Source organism: Salminus brasiliensis, chromosome 4 (assembly GCF_030463535.1).
Source record: "Salminus brasiliensis chromosome 4, fSalBra1.hap2, whole genome shotgun sequence".
NCBI classification, from domain to species: domain Eukaryota; kingdom Metazoa; phylum Chordata; class Actinopteri; order Characiformes; family Bryconidae; genus Salminus; species Salminus brasiliensis.
The window spans coordinates 38,170,226-38,197,472 of NC_132881.1; the positions used below are offsets into that span (position 1 = coordinate 38,170,226).

Sequence of the window (27,247 nt, forward strand, 5' to 3'; positions counted from 1 at the left end):
CTTGAAATTCTGTCGGAAACTGGAACCTTTTGCAGTTATCACAGAATTGAGGAAAGCAGGACAATGCCTCGATCAAATGTACCAATATCCAGGCACAGGTTATTTTCTCGTAATAGGAATGCAGTTTATGCAATGCTTCACTCAAAATCTAATCTAAAATCTAATATGGCATGCATTCCTTTTAAACAAATCACAAAAAGCTACAGTGTGTTGTGTAGGAGTCTTTTGCTTGCTGGCTTCCTGATCACTCTCTGACTTCTGAACTTTGTTCTTGTTGGACACCCGCTAGACTCTACTAGTACAAAGGGTTGGCAGTTTCGTCCTGTAGAGCTGAATTCCTCCACAGGTTTGTGCCTTTTCTGCTCAAGCACACCTTATTTAACTTGCCTGTTAACTGCCAGGTTCAGTAGGTCTAGTAGGAAAATTCATTTAAACAGACATTGAGAGCGGATAAACAACATTTGTTTATTGATTATTTTCTTTTTTTATTAATGTTTTTATTCTGTGCTTTTTACCCGCTGTGTTCATGTCCTTTCCACTTAAAACGCATCTCATTTTTTATTTATTTATTTATTATTATTATTATGTAACTCAGTTGGTGACATGGAGGCAACATGAAGGAGAACTCGCACCAGCAAACTGAGCAACTTGAGCAGCTTATACAATTCATATGTTCATTAATGGGAATCGGTATAGAATGTACAATTAATCGTAATACTGATTGATGGTCCAGCACTAGTGCTTACTGAAGTCTGGACGTGCTGTGCTGATGGTCGTTTATAGGAGTATGGAAATGACTGAATTGAGCTGCATCTCTTTTATCAGGGTTACGATGCCTTTGTGAAATGCATTGCACACACATCTCTCATACCTTCACCCACTGATCTGAGCAGATAGACAGCCAGCCCCTCTGTCACTGTCCCAGCCCACTGATTCAGTCTTATTCTCAGAAGTAGAGTCTGTGTGGACATTATTATTATATTAGAAGAAAAGAACTGAATAAAAATAGAGATGAAAACTGCAGCCCTTAATTTGACAGCAGTTTTTTCTGCTAACTGTCTGCCTGCCCTGCCTGGGTTCCTTCCTCTCTGATGAGCTCCTTTATCCGTCTCTGCCTTCTCTCCAAGTTGAGGATCTTCGCGAGATCTCAAGGTTGTTTAGTGGTAATTGTGGTCATCCATCCTCGTTTGGGCCGAGTGAGGGACGGGGTGAATGTCAGAAGCGGGGTGGAGGAGAGGCAGTGATTTGTGGGGCGAGACCAGCAGGCGGAAACCCTCGATAAGCAGAGATAGAGTGAATGAGCAAGAGCAAGGAGGAGTGCCCATCACAGCCCTATGTGATTTGTTAGCTCAGGTGTGTTGGGCTGTGTTAGGGTTGTACAGATGCATCATGATTGTGGTGTATTGATCTGAAGGCAGTGATTTACCTGTTAAGGTACATTTTGTGATGCAGAGAAAATAAATGTAAATTAATTTTCAGGTATTACGGTCATTAATCAACGTAATGTACATCGCTAATCTGTGCTGGAAGCTTATGGATGTAGTTTCTTTGATTCAGTGTTGAATAGAGCTGGACTCTTGCGCAAAATGGTGCTATACCGTACTCAAATGGCTTCTTTGTGTTGTAGCCATAGTAAAACATTTACATCTAAGTTCATGGCTCTAATTTAAAGCATCGCCTTTAGTAAAGAACGCTTGAAGGGCCTTCTTTTTGTATTGACTCTGGTAACTTGACTAAATATTAAAATGAGCCATATTATTCAGTTAATAATGCTAGTGACCGTGCACCTAACAATAAATGATTTTTTTGCCTTTATAGCAGCACTGTATTCCCCTTTCAGCCCGTTACTGAGACAGTCATCCACTCAAACTGAAAGAGCGAGGTTTGTAAACACAAACTGAGATGGCAGAAGTCTGTGAGTATGTTTGACTGGAAACGTGAAAAGTGCAAATGGTGATGATGGGATGTTGAGCCCAATATCTACTGATGAGAACCCCTGAAAGGAAACGAAGAGAACACCTCCAGTGAACATGACGACTACAGGGTCTTTTCAAATGAGCTGTGTGTGGTGGGGGGTGTTTGCACAGGCTGGGAGGGGAGTACTTATTGCTCTCAGTCTTTTTAATGGTGAACCGTACCTGTTTTCTGTTGCTTTAATCTAAATGTGCAATATTTTAGGCTTCATTACAGGGATGAAGTGGTGGATGTTGGCGGAAAGGGGAATACCACAAACTATCTTGTCTACTTTGTCAGCCTATTGAGACCTCATGCATAATGAACTACATCACCATGTCGGAGTTATCCCTTCTGTACAGGTCTATAGCAGTCTCAGTGGCCCAGCACATATTGCTGAATGTAATCAGTGTTGTGGTGTTACTACTTTTTTGTTTGTTTGTTTGTTTGTTTTGGTGGGGGGGGTTGGTTTAAATGTGAAAAGCTTGCCCACTTTATGAACTGCAGGTTTTACACTCTAAAATGTAGCGCACACATTTCCATCATCCATTAGTCAGAACTGCAACAGTGCGACTCTGTTGCAGGAGTGTGCGCGAGTGGTGCAACGTTCAGCAGATGTGTTGACCGATCTCGCGCTCAGCTCAAACTGTGTCAGCAGCACGTCACATAAAGAGTAATGGCTGCTTCGTAATGAGTGTACGCGTTCCCCTCATTCCCACTCAATCAATTTCCTTCTAATTAGTGTTAATTTAACGCCAAGAAACCCCTCCGATTCTCTCCATCACTGCCAGCTCCCGCTGTTCCTGTCCTCTCCGTGGTCATCAGGCTACTGAAACATCTCCATTACATTTGCAGTATGAAATGATGAAGTGCTGTTCGAGGTATGGTGGTGTGGCTTGTGTCCGCATCAGGGCCTCGTTGTGCTTAGGTAAATGACCCGCTCTCAGAACACCCCAATGGCCAATTACTGTTGTCACACCCAGAGTGCGTGCTTTATTGTGAATTATGTTAGTTGGGTGGAAATGAAGCAGAACCTTCTCTTCTGCTCACGCCTCGTTGTTGGTGTTACGGATAGCGACTTGATTGTTTTCATGTTCACTTAGTTAGGGTGTGCTGTTTTAAATGGCCTCCAGGGAGAGAGAATGTGCATGCTGCTATGTTTTAAGAGTTTGTGCGTGTGGGTGTGGGTTTGTGTGCGCGTGCACTTGTGCTTATTAAAGAGTATGTGTGCATACTGGGGGCATAAAAATACATTGATCTGGTTCACTTGCATCCGTTTGGATCATAATACAATTATAGTAGATAATGGCCACTTTAAATGTAAAACCTCTCTAAAAGCTTTGTGCATTGCGATGACTGAAAAAATTAATTACATAGTATTGGAACACAACCAGTGTTGTGTAGTATGTACCTCTGATTTTTAAGATAAGATAGATGCTTCTCATGTTACTGCTGTAGATATTAATAAACCTAGTGCTTTTGCTTTTCCTCATTGCGTTCAGTGCTGCAGCAGCTCTACAGCTTTTGGGAGCTGGAAAACGTGAAATACGTAAACCTGATCTGTTCTGCACTGGAGTACATTTGGCATCACAGGCACAAATACAACAAGATGTACCCATTTTCTCCAGTCTTTTGTAGTGTTCATTGTAGGGCTACATGATATTGGGGAAAAACTGACTGATGTATTATTGTTCTGTGATGTATATTGCAGCAGTTAAAAAATATATGAATAATAATAATAAATAAATATATAAAATCAGAATTTTTCACCAGAAGTCAATGAGCCATCATGTCATTATGATGATAGTAATGCACTCAATGTATCCAATATAAATAAACATATTTATTTAAAAAATGAAATAAGAGCAGTACAAAGATTCATTTTGTATTAGCATCAAAATAATAGTAATGGGGCATAATTGATTTGAATTGATACAATTTGACATGGCCCCAGACATTGCACGCCCTGCGATGGCAACCCTGAATCAATATATTGTGCAGCCCTAATCCATTGGCATGCATATAAAGAACTGCATGGTTTTGCTCCTCTGAAGGGGTAGATCTATATTCCTGAAAGTTGTAGCACCCTCTTTTGGGTCGGGCAGAGAACTGAATAAAATAACTGTGGTGTTGTGTACATGGTGCTTGAGTGGGAGCTGTTTACCTGGTAGTCCTGCAAACCTGTGTGATTACAAACATTATTTGGCCGGTTTTGTGCTCAGAAACGTCATATTTTCTTAACCTTTTGACTCCAACAGAATTTGAAACAGGATTGGATTTATTTTCTAAAACAAATCAACCAGGAGACGCATGGCAGTGCATGTTGTACAAGTGCATGTGCACAACCTCTTCAGTTTACTCTTGAAAAAATTTAAGCACTATGAGAAATGCAGCTGTAATGTTAAAATGGGCATCAGAAAAAATAACAAATCCCAGATTTGACAAATACTGGTCTGGCAAGAACTGACCAAAACAACCAAAAAGGAGGATGTACTAATGTGTACTTTCTATTAGTGTGGGTTTATTTGTTTTTGTTTGTTTAACTATACTATGCAATTGTGTAACTATAATCTAAATGAACAGTTAAATAATGTGAATATTTTTTAAATGTGGTTATTCAGACATATGGAGTAATAAAAAAAATAAAAAGATTGTATCATAATGAAATTGTTGTGATTGTGCTGAGATTGACAGTTTTTTTTTGTGTGTGTGTGTGTGTGTGTGTGTGTGTGTGTGTGTTTCCTCAGGGCTTTGAGCTGGACTGCCAATAAGTGAGGACTAGTGGGACACAAAGGTATGAACCAGTGTATTCACTCTAATCAGCTAGCATTGTGGGTGCTAGTGTGTGCTTGTACACGTGGCCGAGTCAAGACCTCAGAGTGACGTTTAAATGAACGATTAGGCAACCACAAGGCCAAAAGACTCAAGAGCTATTAGCTCCCACTTACTGTGATGTAGTTGGCATAAACCAGTGGTTTTCAGTCTCTCCTTTTTTGTGTGTTCTCTGCTCAAATAAAACTGAGTCATGAAGGACATTTTAATTACCTGCTTAATGAGTTGCTTAATGAGTTAATCAGGTGTTTTAGAGTGATTTGAGAACCATTGGTACATTCAGCCATTTTAACAAGTGTTGGGAATTGTGCAGTTTCCGATGAGTGGCCAACTAATTGCCTGTTCACTCCATGTACACCAAGTCAGACCAAAAAATAGGTGAGATTTTTAACGTAATGTAACCTTTACACCAAGTTTGACACTTTTTTGACACCATGGAGAGCATACTTTCTCTGCTCTCTGTCCATTTTCCTCCTCCACACAAGTGCTTGTTAGCAGGGGAAGCTCTCGTTCACAGTTCTTTGTGGATATGGAACAGACTAGCATGCACCTAGATAAAAAAAAGAAGAAAAAAAAGGTACATAAAGGTGATGCCTCCCAGAAACCTCTGCTTTCTCATAGTCAGCGTGTTGCTGTTTGTCATAATATTTTGTGTTCTGCTACAAACAGGATGAGATGTTCTGCCATCATCTTGATGCTCATTTGTTTAGGCTGCAATCATGACTGAGAAGCTCTGAATGGTCAGCCTGAGAAAATTATAAACGGACCTCAGGGCATCATCAAGGTTTAAAAGAAATTGAAGTTTAATTGTATTGTAATCTGATATGACGTTTGTTATACAGTGTTATACAGTATTTGGACGTTGACAGGATTAGTCACTTAGCTGTTCACTACAGAGTTTTGGACCTGAAAGTAAATCAGATGAAAGTAGAGGCTTTCAGTTTTAATTTGAGGGTATTTGCATACAAATCGAGCAGGTGGCCTGATGGCGCTGCAAGTAGCATGTGTGCTGCACAGCTCCAGGGGCCTGGGGTTGTGGGTTTGTTCCTGGCTCTGGTCTCTCTGTCTGTATGGAGGTTGGTGTGTTCAAAGAGAGAGTGTGTGTGTGTGTGGGGGGCGGGGGGAGGTTTCTTCTAGGTAGCTACTCTGGTTTCCCTTAAGAACTCATGATGCTTAGGGAATGAGCACGTGTGGTAACCTGTGATGGACTGATGCCCTGTCCAGGAGGTAGTCCTGTCTTACACTCAATGATTTTGGATAGGCTGCGGACCCACGATGTCCGTGATGAATGAATTAACAGCTGTATTGTGTTTGTGGTTTACACCATTTTCATATATAGACCCTCATTGGCTTCAGTGTGCTGTGGAAAACAGCCAAAATAATGAACTTTGTTGAGTGTTGTCTAAATATTAATGAACTGGACTGTGCACACATTATACTACACAAAACTCCACAATTTGATGGTGAGCTGGTGAAATCAAAAGCGCACAAATAAGAGCAAATGAACAGAAACCAGCCCTCTCACTGCTATTGGTTCACACAGTTTATATATCAGTGGAGCGCTATTTTCAGATCAGACATTGCTGTGTCCTCACTGAGCTGCTGTTGTTTCTGTATTATTGGACAAAGTAGATTATGTAACTATTCCATTTGTGCTGGATTTTAGATCAGCAGCTTTGTGGTATCCTGTCTGAAAATCTGAGGAGCAGAGTGAATCATTCAGCTGAACCTGACTGTCTGCCGTCATTTCTCATCTAATTATCTCAACATCATGTCAGATGTACAGAAGGTTTCTCTCCCTACCTCTCTCTCTCTCTTTACCGCTTTGCCTCTCTTTACCTCTGCAATCAGTTTGAATTATCTCTCCACCCTTGAACATCTCAATGTGTTCAGTCCTGAATGCCAAACACTCAATCACTGTTATTTTTTCCTCTTTCTCTCTCTTCCAGTGTCTACCACAATAATACTTCTCCTCAGCTGTTATGACACTCCTCTAGCAGTCCTAATTGGAGGTTTAAAGGATGGGAGACAGATTATATCAAGACAGGCAATGCTCAAGTGTCGTTCCAGTAGTGGTAGTATAGTCTGCAGGGGGAAATGAAGGCTAAATTTACTTTACGTCTATGGGGAATCGAAAATGGAGCGTCTGAGTGAATGCTAAGGAGAGAGTGTGTGTGAGAGCCATTGTGGATAAGTGAGAATGGATTTTAGAAAATCTGATCATGACTCAGCACCATGTTATCTATCCTCTTGCACATCTCCCAGCGGTGAGGATGCAGGGTCATCGAACTATGGAGGAACAGGCACAACGTCCTAAAGCATGGGCTAAAACTCACACTGGGCCACACTGGCAGCAGTGATTTGCTATTGTTCATTGTTCACAGTAGCACAGAGAACGGGTACATGGTCACTGGACAATAAGGCTGCCAACATGTTTATTTGTTAATTGTTATTGTGATTTTGGCCTTTGCAATACACATTTTTGCAGATGGCCGTGAGCCTTCTAATCAAACCCAGTGTTTTGTGTGCTGTGGGCATCTTGACAGATCACAGTTCCAGATGAGTGTTTCTGTGGGTGTTTTGATGAATCATGATGTTAATATAATCAACAAATGTAGGTTATTTTGGTTAGAATGATGCAGACCCCTTTTCAAACAAGGCATATTGCAAATCTAATCATAATACTGGCTTTTTGTCCCATATCAGGTAGCCCTTAAGGCTGTGATGCACCTAACACGATGCAAATAAACTAAATGAAAATACTACTAAATATTCGCATACAATTTTTTCCTCGTCATGCTGGTCACCCTGGAGTCAACCGGAGTTGGTTAGGTCGCAAAAAAATTAACTTTACTGTGGTGCTGTGGCTCTAAAACATCTACGAGCTGTGTGCAGGAACTCTCCTGAGGTTTAATTCCCACAATGAAACACTCTATTCTCCTTTCGCCACTAACCTGCACAGTTTACTCTTTCTGAGAAGTGACTATCGGCGCTGTCTTAAGTCACACCATACTCCCTACGTAGTGCAGTAAAGTGATGAGATTCCAGAGCCGCGACTGGTTGCAAATGTTTGTTTTCCATAAGACAGACCTGGAACTGCGTTCACACGGATGCACGGATGATTGATCCGAATGCAACTGACAAAATTATGATGGTTATGGTCAGCCTAGTTTAGATGTAGGCAATCCATCAGAGTGTGAGTCTGAGGCAGACACTATAGCTATGTCCAAATCCAGACACATCCATACTGAATAGTATATATAAATAGAACAGCACCATTAGACTCTCATTCAGCGTAGTATGTTTATAGCAGAATGTTGTTTTGGACTCCCTGACGCATAGAACACTTTGCTAAACTGCTTCTCAGATTGACAAGTTAAGTGTGAAACTAATGTGGTGATTTAGACAAAGTTGCAAACACTGCAAGCAATGGTAGAATTTGTGTTAATTATTTCCATCACAATGTTGCACATTCCTGGAGGGACTGTCTTTAATGACAACTGGCAACACAAGTGAACAAAATGCTCTGCTGGGTGGTTGATAACACTGCTGATGAGAGATAAGGTCGCAGGTTCAAATCTCAGGATTGACTTGGGCACTCTTAGTATTAACCTTGAGTAAGGCACTTAATCCCCCAAACACTTCAAAATAAAAATGTTACTTGGGGTTCTTTTGAGTGATTCTATGAGCTATGATTGGAGATTCCTCCTCAGCCCGCCCAGAACCAGCAGCTTCACCAACCCTTCTCCTCATCTCACAACATTTATGGGGCAAAGAAGCCGAAGACAGCGTATGCTCCTCTATAGAGTCGAGAGTCTAGTGTGAGAACATATGAACTACGTCACGGGGCTACAATGTACAGCGGGATTCCAGGGCTGGATTTCTGCACTTCTGTGTTTACTAGACAGGAATCTGATCTGGATCTGATCTGGAGCTATGAAATAACTTCTTGAAATCCTTAATCCCTAATCTTCCATCCATTAAATTATTGCTGTACCTTGTCCATGTGTCTAAAGAAGTCTGTGCAACCTTCCAACCTTGTTCACCCCACCCACCAACCCCCAATTGTTATTGACATTTGTCTTCTAGGTAGAGCTGTGCAATACGACAATATTTTTATCGTATTATGAGCTATGTGGTACACAATATACTTTTTTGAGCATATCCTAGATATCAGCCTTTAAAGAATACTGACCAACTGACCACATTTTCTCCACATGGTCCACCTTTCCTCTATTTTAAAATATTGAGATAAATACTGTGCATTGTTAAAATGTCTTTAAATATCGTGACGCGTCTAGACCTTCATTTCTAGTTCACTTGTTTGAGAATTTGTCTGACTCATTTCCAGGCAAATTAGCAAACACATAAGTAAGACTTTTGAAGATTCTGAAGTACGGGCAATTGCATCACCATCTACCTCTTTAGCTACCCTTAAGTACAACCTCCCGCATGCTTTTCAGAAAGAACGTCAGCATTTATCTCATGTAGCGCGCTGCGATGTCAGTGAGCCTTATGTCTCTGCAAGCTCTGTAAAAAGCGTTTGCCCTCAGCAACCATCTATCTTCCCTCCCTCCTGCTGTTTCTCTCTCCGTTTCTCTCACTTGCTTCCCCTACCACTCCCTAGCCTGCTTTTTGGTGAGTCAAGTTCTGAGGACCACCCTGTTTCGTTGATGTTTTTTATGTTTTTATTTTTTATTTTATATATATTCTTTTAGGATTAAATATGCTAATTTCATTGGAAGTCTTGAAGTTGTTGGTAACTTTAATATTAGGACCAAAATGACTTGAGCTTTTTACATGAAGCCACATTTTCTGAACATTAAAGTTTGGATTCTGACTTATTTTCTTTCCAGGTAGGTTAGTTTGTATAAATTGTATAAATCAGATAATATTCACTATGTTGAAATTGGGACGAGGCCCCGATTGCTCTTAACACAGCCTCAGTTAGGAAACATTCTTCTGAGATTCTGGTCCATGTCGATTTATGGCCCATTACATCATGCGGTTCTTGCAGATTCGGTCTTGGACTTGTTATACACCGGTTATGCTAACCTTTCTGTCAGCTCGAACCAGCCTGGCCAGTCTCTCATGATAACTCTCAACACAGCAATTTCATCTGCAGAATTGCCACTCACTGGGATGGTTTTTGTTTGTTTGTTTGTTTGTTTGTTTGTTTATTTATTTAAGAACACCTTTATGTTTAAACTCTTCAGACTCTGGTCCCCGGTTCACAGTTCTAGAAATGACCTGTACTCAAGCATTAGGATCACATTTTTCCACCCAATCTGGTGGTTGATGGTAACATTTGCTTTGTGTGTGTGCATATGTATGACCCTATGTCCATGTGCTGACAGTTTAATGTGTGTGTGTGTGTGTGTGTGTGTGTGTGTGTGTGTGTGTGTGTGTGTGTGTGTGTGTGTGTGTGGCTGAAGATAAAGGCTTTGGAATGGCATTGCCTCTGCTCAAAAGGCAGCACTGTAGTGACTGTGTGTGTGGTGCGTGCACAGTTACGCATGGAGAGAGCATGTTTGTCCCTTCATGCACCCCTGAATTAAGTATGCCTCCAGCAGCAGTGTGACTGAGAGTGTAGTTCAGGAGAGAAGCAGGATGTTCCAGAGCGTTTGCTGTTAAATCCCTCCTTTATTCTTACAGTCGCACAGGACTCCCTCCTCGCTCGCTTTTTTAAATGGAGGAGTAGAACAGAAGCAACAGCCATAGCCCCCGCTGCCTTTGTTCTCCCGGCACCCAAGAGGCACTCATTCTTTCAGTCTGCATTCAGCTCGTCATTGAGCATGACTATCTCACCCGTGTCTGTCCAGGCACAGCCTCTGCGTTTAAAGCTGTCTGTTGGAAGCTGTGTGAGGAGGCCGCTCTCCTGCATGCTTCCCCTCTGTCTCAGCCTTGCTTTAGGCCACTGGCCCTATTCTGATGTGCTCTGACACATGGAGCAATCTCTAGAGCCCTGCCATTCTCACACCACCCTCTGCTGAAGGAAACCTTATTAGAGCTGGTGTCTTACCTGAGGAGAGATTCTATTTAAAGGGATTACTTGGGGTTGATCAATGATATGGGAATTAAATTATCTGCATCGGACAGATGTTTGATGGTATAATTAGGCTTGTCACTTTAATTACGTTATCGAAATATCGTACAATATATTATAGGAAAAGAGTGCAGTGCGCACAACCCAACCCAACAGTGACCCAATAATGGTGCCAGTACAAAGTACATGATACAGGACAAATATGAACCACTGATTAACTGCCAATGTTTAACCATAATAGTGTGGAATACAGTTTACTGCTGCTGCAGTCTTTCACACCATACATTCAAGTGAAACCTGGACATTAGAAGCTTGTATTCCAGTTCAGGACAGACACCACCTTTGACGCCACCTTGTGTGTTATGTCCAGTGCAAAACAATTATTGCAGTAGGGTGTAAATACGGCTGCTGTACCACAGTGTTGGATTTCGCTGTGCATTTCAATAAGAATATATGTTGTCGGTCTATCAGCTGATTGCAAAGACGACACAGTTCCAGCCAGAAAGTTTGGAAGGGTGCGTTCAAATGGACACTGCCACATCCCACAGCTCCGGTGTGAGATAATTTTATCTTTAAACCGAATGGGTGAGGAGAGTCCGTTAATGTGAATGTTCAAACTTTGTTTAAAGACAGTGGTTGTATTTTATCATTATTTTTAATTACTTTATATTTAAACATTTTTAGCATTCCACATTACATTACAGTGTCTGAATATTTGTAATTATCAAAAGTTCACTTTGACTTGGATGTAATATTGTAATTATATCAGGGGCATAAAATACAATAAATTTGACCATTCGTCACAGTTATTTCTGGGGCAATATATCATCCAAAAGAGTAGTTATTGTGACAAGCCTAAGTATAATTATTCTAAACCACAAAAACTAAACCTTTGCTAGTGATTCCAAGCTACTCCACTGCATTTGACTCATTCTCATGATTCGTTTTCAATAACATACAAAATTCTTGTATCTCCAGTTTTGTCATTTTTCACTTTTCAATATACTGTTAATTTTGTGGTAGTTTGGTAGTAGATTTAATCTGATATTGTGAAATGTTTCTCATGTGCACATCTTCAGTGCATTCACACTCTAAACACAATCCCTAGGATTAAAAAATTATTCACCTAAAACTTCCCACCCATTTCCCTCTGTTAGGATGCCTAGTGTTGATTGTGTTTCCACTTTCCACTAGTGATGGTATGATATGCACCAAGACAAGGATTCTAGACTGAGTCTAAAGAAAGGCGTTGACAACCATATCAAGGTGTGTCAGCAGATGATGTATTACATTGTGATTGACTGGAAAATTATTATTTGTCCAATATTGGAATTACAACTTGCTGCCCTGACGCAGGCAGGAATGCTGCTACTATTGCAGGAGAACAGTTTGCCATAATAACTATAGCAAAACTGTAATTTAACATGTCATCTACCTACCAGTAAGAGCAGGTGCTAAATTTAGAGTTGTTTACAGTGGTGGGCATGTCTGATCTCTTGTAAAATTATTATTATTTTTTTTTTTTTTAGTTTTTTTTTTTTTTTAGTTTTTACATCATTAAAATGCTTACAAATTGAATATGAATATGAATCTGTATCAGCCTCAAAAACACCATCGCAGTTATCACCTCAGCCCAGAAATGACAAATTAGTGAATGGCTTGCTTGCTGGTTGGGCACAAAAGTGGAAGGCATTATCTGTTTCAAAGGAAGGATGTGCATATGTATACTGGCTAGTTGGAGTTGGAGGCTAGTTATTTTTTTATTTCAGAGGTGCTTTCTTCCTAACTTAAAGCTGGTACCTACACCCCTGGAAGACCAACTTGAGCTGACACCTGCTTCTGTGCTAAACCTTTACTTCATGGGTCACTTTACTTCATTCTGCGTCTGTGCCACATACCTCATATATTAATGTGCAGCCACGGATTTTCTGTTTCTGTTACAGCTTAATAATTCCAGAGTGAATGACCTTCTGTTCTTAGCTGGACCTGTAGCTCATTTAGTAATATTAGTCCTATTCACATCTTGCTAGAAACAAACACTTGCCAATGTAAAAACACAGCCCTGCAGCATACTGTTTCAATTGCTGTTGAGTGAAACGACTGTAACATAACAAATTCAGGGCTATCTGTGGTATTTCAGGGGCACAGAATCTTTATGCTGTTTACAAATTACATTAATGAAACTGGTAAAATGAATACAGCTAAAATAGTGTTCTAGAGCTGCTTGTAGAGAGAAAGGCAGACAAAGTGAATATGACTGAATGGCACTGAAAGAACGAAACCATCCATTATGTTCCAACGAGCAGCCGTGTATTCTCTTTCCTTCAGAATTACAAGATGTATGTCTGTAAAGACCACATTCCACAAATGATCTGTTTTGGCAGAGTGATGACTTTATTACTGCGCAGTCCGAATAAAAAAAAATCCCTTTAACGTGTGTCATCAAGAAAGCTTGGGACAGGCATGTGTGTGTTTGTCTTTGTGGGCGTTTGTGCCTTTAATGTAGCTGTGAGTCAACATGTTCTCTCCAGGCTGGCGCATTCTCTGCGGGGAGCCGTGTGTTGTGAGCAGAGCTGCTTTAGAAAAGCACAGAGCGGCGTGGAGTGTTTGACCCATTCCTCACGCTCCGCTAGAGCTGCACACGGCCACCTCCTCCTCCTCCTCCGTTTCTCCAAGACACAGAGAGAGAGACAGACAGACAGAGACGGTGAGAAAGCGAGCACAGCCCGGAGAGGCCTCCCTCCCTCATTCTGAACAAAGAGCTTTAGCACCTGGCTCGGATAAAGACCCTTCAGCTTCCCATTCACAGCTCTAAACACAGCGACACAGAGCCGGCTTCACACGCCTCCTGGGCTCCAGGGGAAACCTTCTTCTAAGTGAAAGCGATTGTTTAGACCAAAATCAGACCTGTATGGTTTTTCCCCATTGCACCAAAAGTAGTCGATCAAACAAGACCAGTTTGGTGCCCGGAGTTTTAGAAGTTTCTGTAATTTGTATTGCCGGTGATTAGCGTTGTGCAAACCACACATCTATATATTCACATATTCTTTCCTCAGAGCATATTAAGCTGTTTCACAAAGATCTGCTTACGTGGCATTTATTAACAAGGACACACAGTGTCATTGACGAGAAGCACCAGAAGCTCCAGAAGCTACTTGAGGGCTAATGGCCAATTGCGGTCAGTGGGGGTCTTCAAACAAATGAAGTGGTGATTAGGAGCAGCTGCAGTCAGGGGAGGTCTCTAAACAAACAAGGTGTTGATTGGGATCATTAGTGGTCAGGGGGAGGTTTCAGAACAAATGATGGCATGTTTTAGACCAGTCACAGTCAGGGGGAGGTCTCAGAACAAGTAAGTTGGCAGTTGGGATCGTTTGCAGTCAGGGGTATGTCCCAGATCATGTTACAGCATGAGCAGCACCCATCACAGTCATGGGGAGGTCTCAGAACAAACAAGGTGGTGGTCATGACCAGTCACGGTCAGAAGGACAGCTCTGAACAAATGACTCCATGAGCAGGACCCTTTGCAGTCATGGAGAGGTCTCAGACGAGGTGGCAGTTAGGAGCATTGCTGTCAGAAGGATTCCTCAAAACAAATGATGAAATGGTGAGTAGGACCAATCGCAGAGGTTTTCGAACAAACAAGGTTGTGAACAGGACCCATTGCAGTCAGTGGGAGGTCTCCGAACAAATCAAGTGGCAGTGGCAGACCATTCGCAACCAGGGGGACGTCTTACATACAATAGTGGGAAGGTCATAGAAGAAACAGGGCGGTGGTGAACAGGACTCCTTGTAGTCAGTGGGTTGTCTTGAAACAAATTACATCATAACAAGACCCATCAGTCTTCACAGTCTCTGCAAATCGTCCCAATTGCCACCTTATTTGTTCAGTCAGGAGAATATCTCAGATCGTATTACACCATGAGCAGTAACCATCACAGTCATAGTGAGGTCTCAAACCAGGGGCACCATGAACAGGACCCAGTGCTTATGGAGAGGTCTCGAACAAACTGCAGTTGGTCCTGAATAAACGAAGCAATAATGAGGTGGAAGTTCTGATCAGCAAGCGGTTTTGACTACCGTACTGTGGCGGTGTTCTGGACGAAGTCTTCTTCAAACATAAGTGTTGATGTCATTTGAAGTAAAATGCTGGCTTTAGCTTCATAACTCCAGTGCCTAACTAAAGAAGCAAACCTCAAACAGCAGACAGGTCTTGACTCATTGACTACATTTCAACTAAAGGAGAATTTCGGAGAATTTAATTTACGGCCCGACACTCCTTTTCGGTTGCATCACACGTTCCCTGCATCTCTCTCACTCAAACTCGCCCACTATTTATCCCGCAGGCAGCCATCATGTCCTACAACCCCACAGAGGCCAGCGCTGAACACTTCAAACAAGGAAGCAGTCACTTAGCTCTTATTCATTCTTCCCGCTACCTAATTTAACAAACACTCGTATTATAATTTAGACAGGCTTGCTTTGTGAGTATGTGGTTTTTAGGCTTGTTTTCTTTTATGCTTGGTCATGATTCAAAGGAACACACTCAGACACACAAACGGAGTGTGTTTCCTGCCTCCTATATTAACCTGGATTAGCATTAATCTGTTTTTAAAGCAGCAGGCATTGGGGAGCGAGGGTTCACTGAGCAGTGGAGTACAGGGAGATTTGGAGGGGGGCAGTGTCTACAATAAATATTTCAGGTAATCCTTCATCCCTTGGGCACTTCTCTCCAGAGCCTAGCCTGCGGTCCTCTCAGGAGCCCCTGACCATTCCTTCTGTTGAGTGGGGCATGCGTGAGTTTTAAGTCAGGCTTGTTGCAGCAGCATAGGGCTGGATTACTCCTCTTTTTGTAGGTATGGGATGTTCTACAGAACAGCAGATAGCCTGTACATGACTAAAGCTTGCAATAGACGACTAGGCAACATATTTTGACTATGTCGCAGTTTACTGTAAATCCTTCAGTAAAAATGTACTTTTGAATATTACTGCCATTAGTAAGTGTTTTAGCCCATTAGTAATCCATCAAACAGTGTAAACCACCACACTGTTCTTTTATGTTCTTGAGTGGGTTTGCAGTTTCAGGGATTTTACTTGAGACTGGAAAACTGACATGTTTCTGAAGTTTAATCAAAAAAGAGACATGGGTTTTCACCTTTTTTGAAGGGTAACGGTTCTGCTGCTGCTCTTCCTTCTGCTCTTGCCAATGCTGTGGCAATGCTTGCTGTGATTTATTTACCAGCCTCTCTGACCTGCTCAGAGGAGGGACCGTAACATACGATCAGACCATGACAGCACAGTGGGAGCTTGGGAAAGCAGAAGTACCCTGCTTATCTGAAAGGTTTCTGGTAAAACTCCAACTCGTCTGACTAAACAGACAAGTACTGTTGCTGAGAGTGTTTAATATCCTACATTATAGTGAATTACAGAATGTCAGCATGCATGTTAATTAACAGTTAAATGCAGTGTACGTAATTTGCTCCGTACCCAGGAGCGCTTGCTGTGAGAGTTCAGTACGTTTGGTCAAGTGTAAAAGTCTGGGAGTAACCCAGAGAACTGGTCTCTGGTACTATTGAAATCTCTCGTCTGGTGTTCTGTGTGTGTGGAGGCTATCCACGGTGTGTGGCATTGCTTGATTGGTTAGTATTGTCATGTGACTGCTTCAACTCATCACCTGCAGGCTGCAACAGCTCCTTGTTTGCAGGTGGTCCTGCAAGGTGATATGCCATGGCCCTAGAAAGCACTGTTCTTCGCTGAGTGTTTTTGTCCAAGAAAAATAAGGGGAAAAAATGAAAACAGATTAGACGAGGTCCTACTACTTTACAATACTCGCAGAAAAGTGAAGTTCAAAATAGTGGACTCTATTCAAGGGTCATATAGAATTCTTCTGTGTGAAAGCAAGCCATTGATAACGAGCCCCTCCCCCAAACGAGCCCAGAATCGGTCCAGGGTGCAGGCATTCAAGACAAGTGTGAAAACGCCCTAAGCGTTGGACCCCATGACTGACAGATTGCAAGTTCAATCCATGGTGACGCCACGTCCAGCCGGAGGAGTACAGTTGTCCTTCCTAGCTTTGGGTGGGAAGGATGCCCTACCTCTTCGCCCATCACTAGTGCAATGCTAGCCAACTTGGGCGTCTGGAAACTAATAGCAGAATTGACAGACAACCGAACAAAACAATCCACAATAAGCTTGGTGTTAACACCAATTATTTTAGCTTGAGGGGGTAGTAGGCAGGACGGTATGGGTTTATTCATTTAAAAAATCAGGCAGATCATCTGATATCCTAAAATGTTTGGAAAATTAGGTGATACTGAATTTTACACTATAAACCAGCCAGGCAGAAGGATCAGACCCGAACAAAAAGTTTGTGTATAAAGGGTTATAATGTGCACTTGTAATGTAGCCTCACTCATGCTCACTCACACACACTCCCCACAGACACGCACACAAATGGCCTTCTCCGGTGTTGCAGCCTCAGGGCATGATTTGAATGAAACAGGCTAAGAGGGTAGAGAGCTTATTTAGTTGGCATTAGTTATTGGGCCTCCACCCTGGCTAATGAGGGGCTGTCAGGAGATGAGTCTTCGAGACCACTCGTCCAGGCCCAGGCTTTGATGGGTCAAATGTCACTTAGACAGGAATTCCTCAGAGGCTCAAAGGCCAGGTCCACCTCTGGCTGTATGTAGGTGTGGTGCACTGTCCATTATTAACTGTCCTTCTTCCTTGCGCTCTGGAAACACTGACAAAATGGAGATGTCCCACAGTGATGAAACCTTTTTGTGGGTTTCATCTGCTGTGGTAGCTGTACCTTGCTGTTAGGTAGGTGTGTGTGTGTGTGTTTGCTCCTCTCATCAGAGATATATTGCCATGTGTGTGTTTGACCAGAGGCGCTGTGGTGTGGCAGGGCACATTTTTCAGCCCTCGTCTGCTGCAGCCGCTGGATACAGCACCTGAATGGCCTTGTCGCAGTCACAAACAGATGTGCCCCGGAAACTTCCTCCCTTATTTATCTCTGCCTCCATCACTCTGCCTTGCTCACTTTATATCTCTCTCTCTCTCTCTCTCTCTCTCTCTCTCTCTCTCTCTCTCTCTCTCTCTCTCTCTCTCTCTCACTCTGAGTCTCGCTTGCTCGTGCACCCCTGCTGTATTCCCCCTTTCCTCTTTCCATTAGAATGACCTTTTTCATGGCAAAGGATGCAGCTCGAGCATCATAATCCTCACACCCCCGTCTGCGGGGCTGTGGTCTGCATGGATGGCTGTCTAAATTTGTCTTTGAGTGTAGTAGTTCAGTGGAATTCAGGTGAGGACTGTCAGCCTAGCTAACTCAGGTCAGGTTAGTCAGGCCAACCATATGACACACAAACGATCTAGAACCAAGGAGCAAGTGGAGATAAAGTGCTTATAGTGCTTGTGTTTGTTAGCATGAGGCATGCAGGTGTGTATATGCAACCCCATGCTGTACTGGTGTAGATCTCTGGGGGTTTAGTCTGTTATAGGCATTAACGTAGGGTTTCTTTAGCGCATGCTGTATACACACTATGTGGACAAAAGTATTGGGACACCTGCTTGTTTGTTACTTCCAAAGTTAGAGTATTAAAAAGAGTTCATCCTGCTTTTGGTGGAGTAACTTTCTCTACTGTCCAGGGAAGGAGGCTTTCTACTAGTTTTCGGAGCGTTGCTGTGAGGATTTGATTGCATTCAGCGACAAGAACATTAGTGAAGTCAGGATGTTGGATGATCACCACCCCACATCATCCCCAACTCAATCCCAAAGGATGGATGGAGCACAATCATTTCAGAGAACATAGTTCCACAGCTTAATGTTGGGGGGCTTTATAACCATCTGTCTCACACGTTGCATTAGTCGTGGTGCCAATAGGTTCATGTTTATCTGCTCCAGAGAGTCCTATTCTATTGGCAAGCTGTGTGTGAATTTGCACGTCTGTGTCACTGCAGTACAGCAGCAGCAGGTGTCCACAAACATTTGGACATATAGTGTATATTAATACACATGTTCTATGAATGTTTTATTTATTTATTTATTTAAAGCAGTAAATCTCCCTATGCAACGATATAAAACACACAGACTTTTTGAACACTTGGACAACTCGAATGCAGCCTGTGTTCATTTGGCCAGCGCACATCATGACGTATGTCGTATCTGGGTCAAACACAGTGACTGAATGTCAAAGAGAAGGGAAATGCTGTTTGTAGATGTTTGTGGAGTTGTAATAAAACAAACTGGGCTTCATAATGGGTAAGGATTGTAATCAGTCAGCCTTATCTGTTAATCATCTTGAACTGCGGGGCCTCGTGCCACAAAAGACAGTATTACACCCTAAATCCAAGAAGAGTGCTTGGGGTCAGTTAGCATCTGAGCTTAGCCTTTATCTATTCATGGCCTTGCCTTGAGTCCTGGGGGGAAGCAGTTAGCTGAATGGGGGGTTGGGGTGAATTGTGGGCCTCACTGTAAGTTGATCAGCTCTGTGTTCATATAGGTGTGAAGCAGTGTTGGGAGAAATGAAGTTGGATGTAGGGCTGGGAGTGATATGGTAAAAATACTACATCACAATATTTAAAGACATTTTCAGATTCTTAAAAAATGCTGTTCAGATACTCTCCCGTGCTGAACAGTGATTTTTATTCAACATCTGCTGCATTTCATCCAATTAAACCAGTCTAATGACACTGTTGGTAATTCTGATCAGTGTTCTTTAATCATTTACAATATCCTCAATATGCTTATAAAAGCATATTGTGAATCATAACATAATTTATCACAATACAATAAAATACCGGCATATTGCCCAGGCCTAAAACAGAGATGCTAGAAGTTTGGCTAGTTTTTATTAGTTTAAAGTTTGGATTAGATATTTTCACAGAAAAGTTCCTCTCATAGTAGATTTATATTTATAAATCTATAAATATCTATAACTTAACCTCCTCTTTGACAGAAAATTACACTGAAGCAGATGTTTTTAGTGTGTTATTCCTAACACATCAGTAATGTTAAGGTCTTCATTCTGGCAGTGGTTGGTCCATTGTTCTGAGAACAGCAAAAGGTCTTCTCACAGTGAAAGGACGGACACAGACACTTGTGGATGCTTGCAAGCACAGTGGTGCTTGAGTTTCTCCTCTTTCTGAAAGCTTTGTGCTCTTTATCTCATGAGTCAAGGTTTTTCTATTAGTTATTTTTCCTCCGAAAAATCTTCTAAAAATGTGAAGAACATTTAGACTGGGAGTTAAATAAATGAAGGACGGTCTATGATTAGCTCCCTGCATCCATATCTCTCTTTCGTTGTGTCTTTCACCATTGCAGCCTCTACAACAGTGAAGCTAATTGTAAACAGTCTGGTTTAAGTGTGTTCTTTTGTTTGTCCCATGTCCAAACTGAAGCAGTCAGATCAATAGCTGTGCCTGAATCCTCCCAGGAGCTGAGTGAAGTGCTGAGTGTAATGTGAGTGTGTGTTGCATCACTGCCGGAGCACTCTCCTGGTGCATCTCCGCTCCTCCGAGGCCTCATCTATGGCTCCACGTTTCCTTTACACAAAGGATGTGGATGTATCTGATCTCTGTACCGTAGCCTGTGTGTGTGTGTGTGTGTGTGTGTGTGTGTGTGTGTGAGAGACTGTCCTGATTTGTGTGTGTATAAAGCTCAGCCATTTCTTGCATCAATCAATGAACCTAGTAGTATATAGTGCTAAATAAATAGTGCTTGATTGTTGTGCACAAGCTGCCATTAGTCGCCATCAGCGCTATTGTCTGTTTGGGCGTCCATGAATTTTTTTTAAAGGCTGAAAACACCATTTCATTTATCTTCCTGACTGCTCCTTTTATTTTTCCTCCTCTCTCTGCACGGTAAAGCAGCACCTTCCCCACAAAAAAATGTGTGCGTGTTTCTCTAAAAATACAGAGCAGTGTGTGTGTGTGTTTGTGGCAGTGTCTGTCTGTGTGCGGGTGAGGGAGGGGGCCAGGTCTTCAGATTTCAGCCCTAAAACTCTGGAAGTCATTATCAGAGTGTTAAAGCTGGCTAGATGTGTTGTGCCTCTTAGCTGGAAAGCTGTCGTTGCACAGCTGTAGCCTGCAGCAGTGCATTGATTTTGGTGGGCTTCAGACGGTGTAATGTGTGTCTGTGGGCTTGGAGGAAGTCAAGTTAATGGAACGCTCTGGCAGGAAAGGGCGGGCCGATAGAGTCAATAAAGACGCAGGGGCCAGAGGTCAGCCATTGTCACAGCCTTTTGATGAACACCTCTGTCCTTTAACAGGGGGGTCTGTGTGCTGGTGTCTAGTGCTGGGCCCTAAAGGAAAAATGGCAGCATTTTTCAAATGTTGCGTATCCCAGTATTACGACATCAGACAGTATTTCAGTCAGCGTTAATAAAGTGAATGAAGCCGACGCTGTTTAACTGCTGTTGAGTGGCTTAAAATAGCTCTGTCTGATTGGATGGTGTTCCTCTCTTAAAAGGACACAATGGAGGAGTTTACAGGACAAAGGAACAGTGTTTTTAAGGAGGTATGGAAATGTTATGTAATACAAAGGGTTTAAACAAATGGAAGGGTTCCTCCTGGAACCTTTATGAACTGGTTCTTTGGGAAACCAGTAGTGGTACTCTTATACCATCACATAAAACTCTCTTTTGTGCCTTGATTTTTAAGCGTGAAACCCAGCCTCCAGGAAGGGGATTTACTGTTCGTTCTGTATTATCCCAGTTGTCTGGCAAAACCGTGCAGTTAAATGAATAGGTTGGCGACAAGTCATGTGATTGATTGATTGTTTACCCCGAATGCAAACGGGCAAGATATGACATCTGACGTGTGCTTTCTTTAGTTTAGAGATATTAGACTAACACCAATGGACTGTACCAATCCTATAACTGGAAACACACCCAAATCATCATTTATTTGCTTTGATGAATTGTAAATACTGTTTTTATTAGGGATATCTCAATCGAGTATTTTGCCCCCAATCCCATTCAGAGTTTTGTGAGTATCACCCAATACCAAACTGATCTTTGCGTTTGTATTAATAATACAGTCACACAGTTTAGATGAGCTGCTGATTAATACTGAAGTAAAACCCCCTTTAGCAGCAGTTTCTATAATGAGACATTCTGGACTGATTGATTTAGTTTAGTAGACACTTTTCCTATAAATGACTGTTTTATAGTGTTTTATATCCTATAATCCAGTCTGACTCTCCTCCCTGACCAATCAGCTCCCAGCTCTGTTAAAATACTACAGTCTAATTTGTCTGTGTCTTTGTCTGTCTCTGTCTGTCTGTGTCTCTGTCTGTGTGTATGTGTGTGTCTCTGTCTGTCTCTGTCTGTGTGTGTGTCTCTGTCTGTCTGTGTGTGTCTCTGTCTGTCTGTGTCTGTCTGTCTGTCTGTGTGTGTGTGTGTGTGTGTGTGTGTGTGTGTGTGTGTGTGTGTGTGTGTGTGTGTGTGTGTGTGTGTGTGTGTATGTCTCTCTCTGTGTCTCTGTCTGTCTGTGTGTGTGTGTGTGTGTGTGTCTCTGTCTGTGTGTGTGTGTCTCTGTCTGTCTCTGTCTGTGTGTGTGTGTGTGTGTGTATGTCTCTCTCTGTGTGTCTCTGTCTGTCTGTGTGTGTGTGTCTCTGTCTGTGTCTGTCTGTCTCTGTCTGTGTCTCTGTCTGTCTCTGTCTGTGTGTGTGTGTCTGTCTCTGTCTCTGTGTGTGTGTGTGTGTCTCTGTCTGTCTCTGTGTGTGTGTGTGTCTGTCTCTGTGTGTGTGTGTGTCTCTGTCTCTGTCTGTGTGTCTGTGTCTCTGTGTGTGTGTGTGTCTGTGTGTAGGATCATTCCTAGTTAAAAAGCTTAGATGGGAGTAGATCTTTGGTTACTCAAAATGACTAAACTACCATTTCAACTCTGTGAAGTAGATTTTTGTTTTTATAGAGAGAAGTCAGTCAATCCAATGTGCTTCCCCACATCATATTTGTCAGTGAGAAATAGAAGATGGAGCTGTGTGAAGAAATTTTTCAATTTACGAGAGCAATGGAATTCCGAATTTCAAAGAATAGCCGCAAACGTCAAACCGTGTTCTATGGTTTAAAAACACATTTGTGTTTTCTCAAGATCAAACTTAAGAAAGGCCGGTATTGGTAAGTGAGGGCCCTGGTTGTGTTTTGAGCTGGTTTTGAGGTGTTTTAGGCATGTATTTACATTGTTAGTGACATTAGCACTACAGTCTCCTTTTCTGCTCAAGTACAGATTTAGACTTAAGATACCTAATGTCTTGGCTGATCGACATCCACTGGTTAAGTGATAAAAATCTTACAAGTTTGATTTTTCATAAAACTCTTCCTTTAAAGTTTCTTTATCCGCTAAAATCTGACCTCCTCTATAGAGCCAGTACTGGTTTACCTGATATCCCTTAGTGGACGCCTTAGTGATGAACGTGTGTGTTTGTGCTGTTCTGAGGTGGGTAGTTGGCTTTGCCTGCCAGAATGGCTGTAGCACTGGGTGTCTTGTCCTTGTCGTAGTGCTCCATTATTCATCAGTTGTGTTGAAAGCTGGCAGGTCCTCTGCCAGCCAGCTGATGTTACAGTGCACAGCACAGCATCTCTGCAGGGTTCATAGTGCCGTCCAAAACGCTGCCATTGTAACTGCAGGACAGAAGCTCTGTTCACGGTTTTCACTTTATAGGACCGCATGCAGCTTCTGGTCAAAGCATGCCCTTGAGCAAGACATTTATGAACGCCATCAATACGATGCTGGCACTGCTGTTAATGCTTAGACCTTTATTATTAACAGTAGGAATCCTGAGAGAGTCTTTCCTTCCAAGGCTGCAGCAGAGAGTCGTTATAATGACATGTTGGAGCATCCTTGGAGCAGCTTTAGGTTAAATACCTTGATCGGTCAGAAATACACTGAATGTTTAAATGTTTGTGGACACCCCTTCTAATGAATGCATTCAGCTACTTGAAGTTACAACCATTGCTGACACACAGCTTGTCTGGTCCATGTAGAGAAGTATTGGCAATAGAATAGGACTCCCTGGAGCAGATTAACCTGAATCTAATCTATCAATCTAATGCTAGGCATGGCCTACACAGGTATAAATCCCCCCAGCAGTGAACTGTGGAGCAGTGGAACTGTGTTTTCTGATATTATGCAATGCTTTTGAGACGAGTTGGGTGGTGATCATATATATATACTAACCTTATTAAGACTTGTTGCTGAGAGTAATGCTCCAAAATCTAGTAGAAAGGCTTCCCTGGACAGTGGAGCCAGTAACTCCAACAAAAGCAGGATGAACTCTCCTTTATTTATTTATTTATTTTTAAATACCCTTAATTTTGGACGAAATAAGACATGAGCAAGTGTCCCAGTACTTTTGTCCATATAGTGTATGATTTCCAGAGTTGACTTCTTCAGTTTTACAGGAGCAGCAAAGCTAATACAGTACTAATGGTCATCTATTACGGTTTTGGATGATCTGGGCTGTAATTACTTGTTGGCTTGTAGCCTTATATTTTCTAAGCAAGACTAAAAGGGTAAACAGAAACTGAACATGGCCTCTCAACAACTTTTGGAGTCTTTTGGAGTCTTTGGAGTCTTTCTTTTGCATGTTTCTGTTGCACTTGGCAACACGAAATCCCTGATTAGTAAAGAAAATTCGAAAAAAAGGAATATAAACACTACAGATTATTTTACCTCCTATAGTACGACTTAAAGTTAAACATAACGGTTTGAGGTGTTGTTGAGGTAACGTGTAACTGGGCATCTTTAGTTTAACCTTATGACTGAGATATTCAGTATATGGTGACTGTGTGTAATATGGTACAATTTTAATGTTGGTCATGTTTAATATCTTAAGTTTGGTCACATTATAAGTCTACTTGTTTATGATGTATTTGTTTCTATTCAAGGTGCAGTTTTAAAATCTGCAGTCCAATATTTTCTGATACGTGATTAATTAGCCTTTTTTGCATTGGAGGAAGAAGGTTGTCAGTGAAGCCTTTTGATCGACCCAGAATATCCATAGTTTAGGACAGCCGTTGATCAGAAAAGGACAACTGCACCCTAGAGTCCCCATTACTAGATCAGCATTCCCGCTTCCTCTTTTCACGAATTGATCCTGGCATCCTCTGGCTCCACCATGTCCTGTTTCCTGGTCTTGGAAGGCTATATGTGTATACTGTATGTATATATGACTGAGGTGTATGACAAATCTGAAGTTGAAGATTTATCCTGAATAGTCCCAGTGATTGCTCGAGACTCTGAGCCTTCGCTTGACTGAATAGCAGAAAAAAGAAGTATGGTTTATTCCGTCGCCTTTGTTAATTCTCAAGTCTTATAATCCCACCTTTATCCTTTATAATGCCAGTCTCATCCTTTTTGTGCCATTTCACCAGTCATTCCTTTATTTCATCTTGGCACACTGATTCAGTTTCTTGTATCTAAGCTGCAGGCACTGATAAACTCTCAAGCTTTTGTGAAGCTCAAGAAATTCTTGGTCCTCCTCCATTCCTGTGACTGTTTGTTACAACCTTTCAAGGATTTATTGAGCCCCATAAAATCTATTTACAGATTTTAGATCCCTGGCAGTTGCAAAAGAAGCTTTTTCTTTTTTTTCCTTATTTTATCATTTCTCTCTTGCAGCCTTTGAAAAACTTACCCCCCCAACTCCCACCCCATCAATCCAAAAGGCAAACAAAGTCTCACAAAGTTTACAATGCCTCATAATGACAATACACTCTATTTCACTTTTCAACTATAATGGTGGTGATAAACAGCCATGCTGGAGAATTAGCTTTACAGAAAAAAATCCTTAGCTCAATCTAGTGTATATGTGGCACAGCCTAGCGGGGAACACAGAGCGGTTCCCTGTAGATTTCATCCAAATAGATCTGAATACATTGCGTCCAAATGGACTTTGACAGTTGATCTCACGGTTCAGATTAGATGTTTTAAAGCCTCTGATTGTCTGGTGTTGTGTGGAGTTTGGAGTGAGCTAAAGTGATCTACAGCATTTGTTGGGATTAGGAGATTAGATGAAAACAGAGCTGTGCTTTTAAAGGATTGCCTTTTGGCTCTATATCTAGTGCCTCCTCTCCTGTCTTTGTAGTGCGGATGATGAAATGCCTTCAGTGAGGCTGAGTAGTTCTTTAGGGATCTGATGGAGCACCACAGGCTTTATCTCCCTCAGGTGATGCCTGACAGCTCAACACTGATGGCCCCCTCCTTAGTCTACAATCCCGACCTTTCTGCCCTGCAGAAAACGTGTTTAATGCATGATTAAAATGTTTTATTTTTGGCTGTGTTCTGTCTTGCTCTCCTGTGCTTCTTCATAGGCGTGGTGTGGTTATTAGAATTAGGGTCATTTACCTTTGTTTCTTCTATCAGGTCTTCTCAGGGTGTTTTCTGAAGAATCGTCATTGTCCTGAATGTCTAAATCTTCTTTTTTTTGTTTTTGTTTTTAGTTCATTTCTTTATCATCATAATCAAACACTGTTCGTATGAAGACACAGATGTGAATAATGAAAAGGAATGCAGCACTCATCTCAGTCCCCACACATTCTGCTTGTGCTCACTCTCGCCTCCTTGCACCCACTTGCGCTCTCAGGGAATGTAAGTAAGTGTTTCCTGGGTGGTTTTGAATGGCAGGTCCGATGTGCCTGATTCTCCCCTGCTTCTGTGCCAAGGTCAGCCCACACGGTCCAGTTTGGAATTGGAGGCAGCGCTGGGCTAATAACATGTCACAGAGACTGCTACATTTTAAAAAGGACTTTCCTTCCATTTTCTCTCCAGCCCACTTGTCTTTTTCTGAACGGTTCTGAAATGGCCCAGTGTGGCTGAGAGAGCAGCCGGGAGCCCAAAGTCTTGCACAGGCTACAATAAATATAATCATTTTCTAATCTTCTGTCCTGTCACTGGACACAGAGTTGTGGTACACTTCCTCCAACTCCGGATGTTACCCTGTCTGGGTGAAGTATCGAACCCATCCGTGTGATGCCATGGGGCCATATGACCAAAGATCAGGCAGAAGGCCGAAGCAGTCAGTTCCCCTCTAAAAAAGCGAAGTGTATGTGCGTAGCCTAGTTGGCAATTAAGTCATGCTGGCTTTTCAATAAAAGCTGTTTGTCAATGTGTTTAGGGAAATTTACATTTGCGTTGTATTTTATAAACCATGGACAAAATTTCCCTTTAATTCCAAATAAAAATATTGCTATTTAGAGCATTTATTTGCAGGAATAACTGCTTAAATAATGAAAATAAATTATTATAAAAAATATAATGCACAGAAGTTATTATTCAAATTTAAACACAGTACTAATACTTGAACTTTAAGAGCATTTAAACAGCACCGGTGAGGGCAGGCTCTCCACTAGTATGCAAATTCAAGTATTTTGTTTGTTTGATAAAATGTCTGGAATATATATATATATATATATATATATA

General features: G+C 41.9%; 1 protein-coding gene across 3 annotated transcripts in view; it reads left to right on the forward strand.

Moving 5' to 3' along the window:
* The window catches only part of ndst2a (N-deacetylase/N-sulfotransferase (heparan glucosaminyl) 2a), a 143,688-nt gene that overhangs the window by 65,086 nt on the left and 51,355 nt on the right, over positions 1 to 27,247 (forward strand). For 2 of the 3 annotated variants that reach the window (XM_072678353.1, XM_072678352.1), the window contains one exon: positions 4,701 to 4,747. The exons of the other annotated variant lie outside the window; for it this stretch is intronic. The gene's annotated coding sequence lies outside the window, so the exon portion shown is untranslated. The remainder of the gene's footprint in view (positions 1 to 4,700; positions 4,748 to 27,247) is intronic. 3 annotated transcript variants of the gene reach the window in all.